Source organism: Dromaius novaehollandiae, chromosome 7, assembly GCF_036370855.1.
Source record: "Dromaius novaehollandiae isolate bDroNov1 chromosome 7, bDroNov1.hap1, whole genome shotgun sequence".
Classification (NCBI taxonomy): domain Eukaryota; kingdom Metazoa; phylum Chordata; class Aves; order Casuariiformes; family Dromaiidae; genus Dromaius; species Dromaius novaehollandiae.
In genome coordinates this window covers 23,017,857-23,031,570 of record NC_088104.1, presented here as the reverse complement: position 1 = coordinate 23,031,570, position 13,714 = coordinate 23,017,857, and the positions used below count along the sequence as shown (strand labels likewise).

Here is a 13,714-nt window from a genome sequence, read left to right as displayed (position 1 = left end):
GACTGGCAGAGCAGGCTGAGCGCTGTGGCTGTGCTGCCTCCTCTGGTACTAATCTGGCTGCTGGGGAAGGAGTAGCTGTGTCTCCAGTCCCTCTCCCTGGCCTATAACTGCAGCCTGTCTCTTCCTGTCCCCCCCCCGCCCCCGCACAAATTAATTGCCCTGCAGTGAGCATGAAACCTTTCTTTTTGGAGTAAGAGTGGCTGAAGTACATTTCCTGGGCCCTGCGTGTTGACCTGGCAGTCCTGCTGATAGTGTGTGTGTGTTTGTGTGTGTGTGTGTGTGTGTGTCTATCTATTACGTGTGCGTTCAAATTGTTAATCTGCTTTCTTTGCTCAACTCTTAGTTTAAGCTCCTTAGACAGAATCAAGTAAGTAATTATACAGCAACTGCTGCTAGCAGCTCCCACTTATGAGCAGGGAAATAGGAGATAGCTAATGTGCAGCAGGAGCCCTGCAAAAGCTCTAGCCAGGGAGGTCACACTGGGCAGAGAGTTAATCCTATGCACTATTATTTTACATTGGATTGAATGGAAGCTGTAGTACTGTTTTAAAAGTACTGACTATTTTTGACACATCCAAAACACATGACAGGATAAGGTGAGGGAAACTTAAAGTAGAATCTGTAGGCAGTGGAAGTGCAAAGCTTTTCCTCTGCTGGCTTTCTCCCCACCTCTTCACCCCCCCCCACCTCCCCCCCCCACCCCCCGCCCCGTAGAATAACTGTGCAAATGAAACAGTATAGTTTTAGTAATGGGGTAACTGATACTAGTAAAATCTCTGAATAGGAATCTTGGCCATGCTATGATTGTTACATTGAAATATTTGGTGTCTTTAAGTTACAGCTCCTTGAATCTTGAGATCATTGCAGACTCTTGTTTCCTTAACAAAAAAAAAAAAAAGAAAAAGAAAAAAAAAAGAAAAAGAAAAAGGAAAAAAAAGAAAGGAGGCAGTAAGAGAATCTTGGAAACAAATCCAAGGGTCAAAAGAAAAAGGATGAAATTTGTATTATCTTTTCTAATCCTCATTATTTTTAAAGCTGTTTCCATCATGTTTTTGAACATCTGAGGTTGACAGTACCTGAGTATTCCCAGTATGAGCTGGATGTTTCTGGAAGTACTCTGTTTCACCTGAGTGCTTGCTCAAATGCTACTATGATTCTTATGTTATCTATCTAATCCCAAGTGTACTGGAATTAAACATACCACTTATAAACTGAGTAAAAATACTGCCTCTTGTAATTAGCGGTAATGTAGGGCCTGGTTCTGCAGCCTTTACTCTGTAGGCCTTGTTGCCTCTGTGGTAGCTATTACCAGAAAAGATTGCAAGTGGAATTCAAAAAGCTACCTAATTGAGTGTAGTGTCAAGAAAGCGTTACAGGACTAATGTTAATGTTTGTTTTGAGGAATCTCAAAGCTCTTCACACTCAAACGTAGTCATAAACCATAAGCACTGGAAGGATGTTGTACCCTCAGCAGTTTTTCAGAGGGCAAATGAGATCACTAGGGCAACTTTGCAGTTGAACAATGAGTTCTTTAATGTTCTGCAAAGCTTACCAGATCTGCATACTCTTGCAGTATTCCATGTAGCATCTGTTATCGGGCCCACTTTATCTAACATGGAAGGCCTGCTTTACTGTTTGTAATGAGGATTTAGTACCTGGGAGTGGTTGAAGTTTTCTCTTCTTAATGGATCAGTGCCAGAGGAACTGTTAGTTTATAAAATCATTTATATATATATAAAATATATACTATATTATATATTATATAATATGTTATATATTATATAATATATATTTTTATATAATATATAATATCTATATTTATATATATAAATTATTTATAGAAACCTGTTGTTTTTTTCTAAAAAAGAACCTCTATAGACACGATGTATTATCTACATTCTTTGCAAATCTGCATTTAATATTTCTGTAATCTATATATTTCAGATCACTTAAATTTCCTCCCTTGTTGTTTTTTGGTGTCCCTTAGGTCCCTGGTGACTTACTTTCAATAGAGATGATGTAAATCTTCCAGGAAACAAACGTATTAGTATTAAAATAATACTAATTATTTCATAAATCATTAAATAATTTGACTTTGGTATTGATTTTTGTTACCGATCATGTTAAACTAGTACAAGCTACAAAATATTAGCAATCTCACTTTTTTCAGGCTTTCACATACTTAAACTGACTTTTGGCTTTGCTACAATTAATTGCAAAGTAAGAAATTACTTTTGTAAGGCCAGGGCTTCCTTTTACTGTGTTGTTTACAAAAACATTTAAATTGCTGTTTGAATTTTTTTTTCTGTTTCTGGTAGACGCTTCTGAGGATCTTTTAGTTCTTTAGCGTTCTTCATGCATGGTATCAAAGAAGACAGATTGTTTGGTGTAAATTACGTGTGATCAATGGTTGTTGTATATTTTCCATGTTGATAAATCATAATTTCGGTCTAAACTTCCAAATTCTGGGAAATGCAGCTGGAAATGCAAGCATTTCTGTTAATGCTGCTTCTCATTACATACATGGTTATTTTTTGAATTTTTGTATGTTACATTGAGTTAAGGGGCAAGAAGATGACAGCTAGATTGATTTCTGATATGTATTTTATTGTTCCTTTTTCAGTGACTCAGTCTACTGACTTTAAAGTTTCCGTGGTGGTCTCAACACCAGAAGATTTTTTTTAAATGATTTTCTTTTTAAGGAAGCTGATTCATCCATTCTGTGTGCATCTTGGTGAAACATGATTTGAACAGAAAATTTGCTGTAACACAGAAGTTGTTATATCAAATTTGATTTACATTTTAAATCTCTGCAATGATAAGTCATCAGTTTAAATACAACTGAGGGCAACAGGACTAAAATTTGTTACCTTTAAAAAGTCTCTGTTAGTCTCTGAGAATGAATGGTATTCTAAGGCTGAATCTATATGGTGTGAGGAGATCGTATCTCAGAGATCACAACGAATGCTTGCGTGACCTGAAGCCAATGAATGAATAGGTACGATCAGTCCAAGTAGAGAAGAGCTACAGCAACTATTACTCTTTCCAAACTGGCATGGAGAAACAGGCACTTCCACTAAATATTGCAATAGTGCAATCTTCAAATTAATAATACAGTGCTTTTTACAGGCTCTGCCTTCACTCAAGTCTATTTCATCTGTCCGTAGGATGATGTATAGTGACATTGTTGCAGGCCACAAGCCAGAGTCAGTATTCATACTCCTTTGTACAGAGCCGTACATGCTGGAGTGACTGTGAGGCCTGCCCAAAAGATTGTGCCCCTGCCAAGACCCACTGTTCGAAGACCTTGAGTGAGACTTTCCTTAGGGACAAACGATTTGAGACTAATGAGAGGGGAAAAAGGAAAGCAAGAGAACGAATATACCAGTACAGTCCTTACTGACAGTGCAACATGTACTGCACACAACCTATGGGCTGCAGTGTTTATCATGATCCTGCACTAGTATAATTTTCCTGGTTTCCGTTGGTAATGTACTCAAACAACATCAAGAATAAAACTCCCAGTCAGTGTCTGTCTACCTGATTCTAAACTTGCTGCTTTCTTGAGGGCTTGAGAATTAAAAATACATATCAGTGAAATACATTATAATCTTCTTACATTTTAATGAACAAAAATGATATTTCTATGAAGTGACAGCCGTTACTTCAGAGTAGGGTTCTTAATTAATGAGTAGCCCTTTTTTAGTACGTCTCTTGAATTTTCTTAATAATTCACTCTTTTTCTGTATACTGTTAAGCAAAGCATATCAGGAATTTGCTAAGTAATCAGCTAAAGTGAAGAGTGGGACAACCCCCAAAATTTTAGTTAAAAATTGAAAGTAGTAATTGGATGATACGTGGTTAGATTTAGGTTCTTTGCCAGCTGCTAGAATTACAGTAAATAATTAAGCTACAGGAGTCAGAACAAACAGAGATAGAACATCTAAGGAGATTTCAGCTAAGATAGATGTGTGATATATGCAAAGTTTTTATTTCCCTGTAAGACAAACCAAAACCTTCTTTCATATATTGAGCTGATTGGAAACCTGAGCAATGAAATCCTACTGTAATCCAGATTTACTTTCAATGTGTTTTGCAGGAAATGAGCAAAGATTCATTTGGGGGAAAGGTAGAATGCAATTTCATTAAAGCCTTTTAATTCTTTTCCTTTTGGGCTTCCTGGATTGACATGAAATCAATCACAGCATTCTGAGCCTCTCCCACTCTGTATACCTTCTTGCACTGTCAGATCATTGCCAGATCAAAGCCCACTGGTGTTTGTTTTTATATTCTCATTATTTAGGATCAAACCTGGAGGTTTTCTGTCAAGATTTTTCTTTTAACCAAATACATTTTTTTGTTTAATTGAGCAATATGCAGGCACATTTTAGAGAGAGTTCCTTTTATCTTTGTGAGTATTGGATGAAATGCCATTCAGTTTTCTTACCAAAACTACTTTAGATCTGAGAGCTTGTGAAAACTCTTCAGATAAACAAACATCATGTAACTTGGAATCACATTGTAGTACGATTTTTTAGGCAGGAGTTTATAATTGTTTCTCCTCTTTTAGAGTTCTGCTGAAGTGCTGGAACAAGGTAACACTTCGGGTGTTTTAAAGAAAATTACACTTTCTAGAAGGTACTGTTGAAAAACATAAAAGGTCTCTTCTAATTAGTCACATCTATATGAAGGGAAGGTGATGTTTTTATTGTAGATTGGGTCACTGCGGCTAATTAGCTATGATAATCAGATAATATAAGTCAGCTTCTTTTTAATAGTTTATATTAAAACTGGCAAATAAAGGCTAGTGCTGTTTTTCAAGTTACTTAAAACTAAAATATATTCTTCTTCATGTAATTTAATAATTACACTTTATTCTTAAAGATACCTTGAACCATATCTAGTTGAAGACAGAGCAAGGGTTCTCCTCGGTCTAACCAGTGCAACTGCGTTAATTTCAGAGAAATTGCTCCTGAGTTGTACTGACCTAAGGGAAGGAAAGATAGGATTCAGTCAGTGAAGTGAAGAGTAAACATCACCTTTTATAGCTTATCGTTGTTGGAGATGCAGTTTGAAGTCCACTTTCTTACGATAACATTCATTTTATTAACTGCTTCTTGCTCCCTCAACTCAGCACATTTTTTAGAACAGTTTAAGAAAATTAAGTTTAATGAGTAAGCATGGAAATGTTTAATGGAATGGATAGCCGTTAGCGGATTCCACAAGCTTTTACTGTTGGTTTCAAGCCTTTTAATGTTTTCTTTGTTTTGCAATGCTTAAAGTGGATTAGAAATCTAAGGATCATTGTTATAAGTTTTGTTTTGAATTAATAAAATGTCATGTAAGAGTTGACTGAAATTTTTACTTTATGAATTGTTGTATTTTAGGGTTTTACAAGAATAAGTTGCCTTTGTTTAACACTGAAGGAGCCAGAGCCTAAGCAGAAGGGCACTGTTTACAGCAATGGCAAGTCTGACCAGTTACTTTCTCGTACAAGCAGGTCCTGATACTGTACCGGGCTGAGTAGAGTTGAAGAATGGGCGTCCATTCCTATACGGAATCCCTTTGATGGGGATTGCAGGTGTATACTTGTGTGGATCAAGGAGGACTGGGGTTTTAGCTGTTTTTTGTAGCATCTCTACAAAAAAATTGATACCGTACGCAAAATATCCAAGGAATTGATATGTTTGTGTTTAGTGCTTAGGTAATGATTTTCATCTTCTGAAGCCATTATGCACTTTAGCAAGTAAAATAAACATACTATAGCAGGTTTAGTTTAGTCTGGTGAAGCATAAGGCCTGCAGAATTCGACATCGTACACAGATAAATAAGCCTCCCCAGGTTTGCCCAAAAGGAGGAAGTTTACTGTGTAAAGTTCACATCAGTCAACAGCAGTGGGAACTCCCATTTAGGTATGACCAAGCCCTTGTCCTATATGTTGCCTTCTGAGGCTACGATTTCATGAGATATGATGAGCCAGTTGAACGGCTCACTGCTGCTGAAAGCAGGAGGCCTCACTTTCCTTCCCTCCCTCCTACAATGCCCCAATCCCTTGTTGCTGTCAGCCCTGTGTTCCTCCTACTACCTACTTTGTGTTAGCACCACTGAGCAGTGGTGCTAACCACCAGACCTCTCCGTGAGCTGCTTTCACTCACAAACCTGGTGGAAAACTAAACCAGGCCTAGAGATTTGGGTGGGTTCCTGGTGACTTAGTGAATTAGAGCAGCACATAGAAGGGTCTGGTAATTGCCAGAGTTTGTACAAGAAAGAAGACCTCAGCACCAAGTGGGGGAAGGAGAAGAGTTGGAAAGAGAGAGAGAAAGAGAGACCCATGGTAGTAAGTCTGTGGATTTGCTCAGCTGCCAATGCAATCACATACAGGAGATGCTTGGCTAGCATGCTAGTTAGAAGAGTTGTCCCATCAGGGCTATCATGAACCACTGTTAGCACTGTTGGAAATGCTTATGTAAAGTTGTCTTGTGTAAACAGATGGCTTGACTTGAATGGGACTGCTCACATGTTCAGCTTGAGCAGGCTGGTAGGGCTATGCTCAACCTGCAGTACAGTAAGTGAGTTGGACCATAACCAAGGACTTAGAATGCTGCTGCAGGTTTTATTGTCTTTTTTGCTTTACTAATAAAAACAGACAATTTTTACTGCTGAGAGACATAATAGGTTTTTAAAGCTATTAGCCACTTGAAACAAGTGAGCTACAAATGCATCTGCAATTAGTGACAGAGCTTCTGGTGTCTTCCATGTGAATATAGGAGCTGTTTTTATTAGTTTTGCAGTTTTTGAATTTTCTCGATCAGGCCAGCCATAGAATGCGCTTTAAAGCCTGACTGACTCATGGAAAATGAATTTCAATTCCTAATATTGTGTAAATGTACTAAAGTACTAATATTCTTTTTATTACCGCTGCAGTACATGAAAGGTATTTGCTGGAGTAATTAAACTAGGTCTACTTCAGTTATAAATCTGGGCCTTGACTAATTTCTACTGGCTGAATCACTAGGAAGTCTTAGATATAGATCAGTCCTGCCGTGTCATTTTGCTCAGGCAAGAGGACCATCTGCTTCAGTGGGAGTTTTGCCTGATAAGGAGGACAACAATGACAGTCCGATTTCTTTGGCGCTTGCAAAAGAAGTGATACCCATTTGTGGAATTTGTATTGTAACTGTAGGCAATTAAAAAGATGACTGTCAGTGTCATAAAAACTAATAAAAACAGCATTTTTGTATTAGTTTTGCAGTTTCGACCTTTCTCTATCAAAGCAAAACTTTAAAACTCAACTTTGAGTCCTTTAGAAATGTGGACATCTCTTGAATTTGTTCAAGGAAAAAAGAGACTGAAGGACAAATAATTAAATTGAGTGAAGTAAAAAGCAGCATAATTTGAAGCAAGAGTGAGGTAAAAACTCCAGCCTGAATAAGCTACTTCATCCATTCTAATATTTTACTGCTTATGAGGTAACAGAAACCTTTCCTCTCTGTTTTTTCTTTGGTTTCCAAAAGAAAAGACGCTTTGGCAATCAATTGCTATTTTTTATATATGCGGTAATTTTTAACTTGTTGGCCTATATAACCTTTTCTGATAGCAAAAATTCTCAGAGATTTAAATCTCTACAGATTTCATAAGGTAGCAGAGGGATGCACACAAATTATTGCCCTGTTAAGGGAAAAATAGGCAAAAGTTCATCATTGTACATTCTGTATGGGGCACTGACTCTTTGGCTAGTGAAGTATCAAATGTGGGTGCAGTCTCCTTCCTCGCAGGCATTTGGAAAGACTTTCATGGAAACTATTGCCGGGAGGTAGGGATTACAGTTTAAAAGGTTGTAAATCTGTAGGTAAGCCAGCATCTGCCGTTCTGTGAGCGATGGAACACGTTTCTTCATATGGACATATGTGTGACTGGCCACTGTGTAACGGGGGAGAGAACCTGTGCCTTCTTTTTTTTTGTTCACTTGCTTCGGAAGTAAATATATGGTACACAGTACTTCTGTGCTCTTCTCTTCCCAAAGATGCACTACGGGTGGGGCTTTCCCAGACTACACAAGGCAGAGTGGGAGATTCTTGCTTAGCCAACTAAAGTTGGCTTGCTTAGTCATCTAAAGAATTCCATTTATCCTCCTCTGATGATTTCATCATCAATTTATATGTTGCATAGCAATTTTCAATCTAGCAGTAATATGCAAAAGAGATATAAAAAATTTACTTGATTCCACTGTCACAAGCTGTATTGGAAGGCTTTTACCGAGAGTGATTCCTGGCGCTTCAGTGACTTATCAGCTTTCTGGAGAGCACGACTGAGTTGAATGCGACTCACCATCTCAGCATGGGGTTTAATTTTCAGAGCAAACAGCACATTTGGTAGAAAATATCTTTAAAAAAACATTACAGTTCTTAAAATGAGAACAGCTTACTGAGAAGGTGGTTTTATCATCTGCTACTACATCTGTCAGCCTTTCTTACCTGTACAGTACAGGTCATCTCTAAGTTGTTTAAGTGCTTTTTTTTTCTTTTTTTTTTTTTCATTTTCCACACTTTCTATAGTTATAAATACTTCCAAATCTTGAAGATTTTCCTCAGTTGATCATATTCCCCCCACCCCTTCCTCTGTTTCCCAATTGTTATTCTACAACAGCCTTGGGGCCATTAGCAAGGTTCATTCTTATGAAAATGCCTGCGATGCTTCCCTCTGTGAGTAACTGAGGGTGTCTTTTACTTCTGTGTTTGCTGGTTCTTCTTCCTCCTCATGTCATTTGGTCAATTAGAACAGATTTTTGCGTATTTAATGTGCCATTCAAGAGAACGGAGACTCCTGTGATTTAGGAGCACTCAGAAAAGTATGCTTCCCTAGAGATCCACAGTGCTTGCTTATCCAGCTAACACAATCACAATTGGCTTATGTGGATTAAGACACCTAATGTCAAGACCACTGGTTAATGCTATCCAATTTAGTGCAGAACATGTTCTTTACGTATAATGTATCTGAAATATATTTTTATATTGTGGAAGCTAATATTTCAGTACTGCAAATATTGAATCCCTTGAATTTGGCCATACAGTTAATATAAGTTATTAAATTATTTGTCCTCCTTTCTTAAAAACTTTTTATTAGTCATCTTGGAAAATACTTTACATACACTGGGATTAAAGAAGTGTCCAAATTAATGGCTGATTTTGGTAATAATTGAAAAATGGGAAATTTGACAGCAACTTACATGGAAGAAGGAACATGGCCTGTTCAATATAAAGAATATTTATCATTAGAACGGAGTATCACCTGTCTATTAGAATGAGCCCTTGCTTATAAGGATTATTTCTTATTCCTGTCCTGATTTAGGACTAAGAAGATAATAAAAGCAAGCTTGCTGCTTTTTAAAAAGTGTATGAGTTGAAGCAAGATTATAAAGGAACTGTTATTTTTGTTAATTTGCCTACACTCCTGTGTGACGGCAAAGATACATAATATGGATACATGCTATTTGTTGGCATGTATGATAGAAACGATTGTGATTTTAATTTAAGATTTTTTTTTATATTTAAGTTTAGCATGAATAATTTTAATATATTGCATATCTTTACAAATGTTCCAATTTTTATTTTTTCTACAATGAATGCTTTAAAGTGATAATGTAGAGACCACAGTCATTTTTTTCTGAATACCAGAACTGAAAAAGATGATGTTTTTAAAGTTGAGTTTTATTTTTGGTAAGAGACTCATATATGACCTATTGGAAAATTAGGAGCTTGTTCTTTTCATTATTAGTTTATGTTTATACTTGAAAAACAGAAAATTAAATCAGTTTGTTAAAAATGAATTTATAAACTGTTTCTGTTTTTATCAGGGTGTTTGCATTTGTTGCTTTTTCAATTAAAAAAGCTAAAGTAAGGTAGAGAGGATGAGGATTATGAATATCTTTAACGTTGCTAGGAGGCAATTACAGTGTCATTCCTTTGAACTTGATGTCTGCAGGAGACTTGGGCCCTTTTTTCTTTGCAGAAAAGCTTTCCTGCTTAGTTTCAGTAGATTAAAATCTGAATTTCTTTAATTCTCGGATTTATGTAGAGGCATTAGCAGAAATAAATCTATAGTCCTTTTATGACTGTATTAAAACAGCTGAAAACCCTCCCTCCCCCAAATAGTTAAACATAGAATACAGTAATTTTAAGGTTTTTTAAAAAGAGTTTGCATGTGAGCATTATTAAAATGAGCTCTGATGCGGTAGCTTTAACAATGATTTCAGTTGACAAGTGTCTGTATGTGCAAGAATTTGCAGACACAAAGTGCAGAATGGACTTTTGGAATCCAAGATGTAGTCATATAGATTTTGTGCCATTTCTTCTTCTGATTTACATCAGAAGAGACCCCTTTCTCCAGAATTGGACTTGCCTTTTTTGCACTGAGAAAACATTACGTCTTTGCAAGTGGTTTTGGAAGAGAAACTGTAAAAATCTGAAGTTGCGGTGAAACATGGATTTCTAAGTCCATGCTGAAAGATTGCACTGATAAATTGAAAGTATACATGTTCTTTTTTGTTCTTGAATTTTAAGGTGTTTTTTATTAAAAATAAATTAGTATAAATTTTAAAAAGTAAGGTATTGGGATTAACTCTGACAGCCAAGACCCATTTAGCACAACTTTTGATACCCATTGTTCCACTGAAATCAAGACATGGTGTAATCACAAGATCTGCTCCTGTGAATGTGGAATATTTAGCTCATTTATTTGAGATAGTTTATACATATCCAGGTGGGCTTAGAGAAAGAAGCAAATAATGACAAAACTTAATTCTCCATTCTGTTATCATTCCTCTCACCCTTTTGATATCAGCTCTATTTATAATCCAATAATATTTAAAATTCTACATTTGAGTGGATTTCTAGGGAGAGTGTCAGGGCTGGAAGTATCATCTTCTATAGTTTGGTGGGAAACAGCTATTTTAATATTGTCATCGGTGGGTTTCTGCTGAATTTTGGGGAAGTTGTGCAATTAGGATTTGGAAGCCCAGTTAATGTCAGTGGAGAACCAAATCTGTTACGTTTCAAGTTCAGGCCTTTTTTTTTCTGTAACACAATCTGTATGATTTGTATTCCAGAAGATTTTCTAAAGTGTCTGCATCTTTGCTTGGGACCTAGGGAGTGCATAATAAAACAATCAGATTAAAATAACCAAAGTGCTTTTCCACATGCATCACAAAATTAAATTAAGGAACCTGTTGCCCCATGATGTTGTGGCATCCAAAAGTATAAATGGATTCAAAATCAGAGCAAACAAGTTTGTGAAGGAGAGTGCAGTGGTTTTTGTTAAACATACCAGTGTGGATGGAGTCTCTGGCTAGGAATCCTTTCACCACCAGTTGCTCAAAGGTTGGAGGGCCCTCCATAGGAAGGATCAAAGTGTAAATATCCCAACAAAACCCTGTGCACCTCTTGTGCACCATGACTTCCTGGAGTGCTCCTGCAGCACAGCAGAATGTGTGATGGTGAAAGGAAGAGCAATGAAGCTTGGCCTTTGCTTGTTGACACTGGGGCATCCAGGTGAGTTCCAGTGCCTACCATCTTTGTGCTGCAAACTCTCTAGGCTATGACCCTTCTTTTTGTTACACTGTGTTTGTACAGTCCCGGGCACAAAGAGTCCCTGATTAACTATTGAGTCTGTAGATACTATCTAACTAGAAATTTGGTGATAAAATCTAGTTGAATAATAATGCAAGAATAGACAGTCTCCCAGGCACCGCAGCTGCTCTTCTTCAGGTTGTTCCCTGACTATTTATTTTTCCACATATAAACCTATATACAGAGATTTGCCAGTCATGTGAAATAAGTGCAGACTCATATCTTTACTGTCTTTTCATTAATGTTGTCAATTAAAATTATTTCTCTAGCATAATCTAGTTTGCAAACGTGGGCACAAAAAACATGTTCTGTATTGTGAGTTCTTGAGGACTGAAAATAAATATGGTACTCCTTTTTGTAATACCAATAAATGAAAATTGTGTCTAAGGTTATTCTATTGTAACTTTTTTTGTCTGAATACTTAGCATTAAGTATTAAGGCAGGTTGAAGAACATAGAAAGACTGAAATAACAGAATTAAATATTGCCTTCAGGTAAAAATACAGAATTTAACTTAATTTTATCAGACTGCATTCCATTTTTCATTATAATTTAATTAATCTTTGTTCATTTTTCTATTATTACTGCTAACAGAATATTACTTTTCAGTATTATGGGGTGTTTTACAAAAATAAGCAAAGGTCTTTGCTGAATTATGGATTTTCCTCTTTCTTTGTAAGTGTGGGGGAACCGGGATGGAATTTATAAAGGTTCAGCTTCACCTCCCTGAGCATTCCAAAACCTCAGGTTGTTTGAAGTGTAATTAAGCTAGGCAAAAAATATGATATCAAAGTGTATGAAAGCACAGGTATATCTGTAGAATTCTACCTGCAAAGCCACTAGAGTGGACTGTGTCTGTGCGTGTTTTATTTGGGGGCAGAATGGAAACAAAGAATACCCTTTGTTAGAAGGCAGAAGGAGAGAAAAGAGAAGTTCTCACTTTTTTGTGTGTGTGAAATTTATGTGGAAGAGGCTTGTAACAAACAGTTCATTAGCACTGATTTTAAAAAACTGCAGATGTATTGAAGGTGGAACTGTTTAGTGGAAAAAACACTGCCTTGGAGAACTTTACTCTTTTAAACATAAAAAATCTGTTTTGAAAGATGATTCCTGAAATGCAGAGCATTTACAATTTAAGTTTCATTTTTAAGTTGAGAGTTTGAGAGTGGTAAAATCTACCCTGGGTTTAATACTTTCTTCATTACTCTAAATCTTTCATTCAAGCTTAACCATTAAAAAAGTGTTTATAGTTCACAAAAAAGTTGTAAGCATGAAGAATAAAGTACTGGATAATTTTTTTTGGCCTGTTCTTATATGGTCAGAATAGATGGTCACGATGCCCTTAAAATCTGTGGATGGTATAATATTAATGCAGACGGTGGGATCAGAAGTGAAAGTATGAAGGACTTCAAGGTTAAATTGACAGGTAGAGAAATGCATGAAAAGAAACTGAAAAGACTAGAACTGTTTAGAGGGGGAACTGAATTAAGAGGAGTCTAAAGTAATGTACCGAATAAATAAGGCAGTATTCATTTCTATTAAGAGCTGAATGTAAAATTTCATTTTTAATATAAGATGATTGAATTTAAGCTTTAGTTCTCAATCTGAATATTTATACACAAACATATTGGGGCAAATGAAGCACAGAGAAGGCTGAGAGGGCACAATGGACTGCATTTCTCTTGAAGACTGCAGTCCTGTGAATTAAAATCATTGTGCTGTGAAATGCCTTAAGCTATTAACCTCTTTTTCTTCTGACAGTGTTCCCTATGACTTAGTGTGACATTCATTAGCGGCGTGAAATTTGACTACCATCCTCTCGTGGCTGTGGAGTTTGGCAGTAATTGAACTTAGGATACTTTATTCCTATGCAGCAATCATTGGGCATAATTCTCTCCATACACTGCACCAGTGTAAGTGTTCTGTAACTATTAAAGAGAAGTGAATCTGTGCAGGTTTACACAGATTTAAATAGAATTGGACATAATGCACTAGTCTTGCAGAACACAAGGTAATTATATTGAATAGTGCGTGTATTACACAGAAGTTGCATTATCCCCTTTGGTAAGAGATACATTTGTTTTTAATAAC

The 13,714-nt window shown here is 36.5% G+C and overlaps 1 protein-coding gene across 4 annotated transcripts in view; it reads left to right on the top strand.

Moving 5' to 3' along the window:
* The window catches only part of LRP2 (LDL receptor related protein 2), a 133,257-nt gene that overhangs the window by 5,685 nt on the left and 113,858 nt on the right, over positions 1 to 13,714 (top strand). The gene's annotated exons all lie outside the window — the stretch shown is intronic.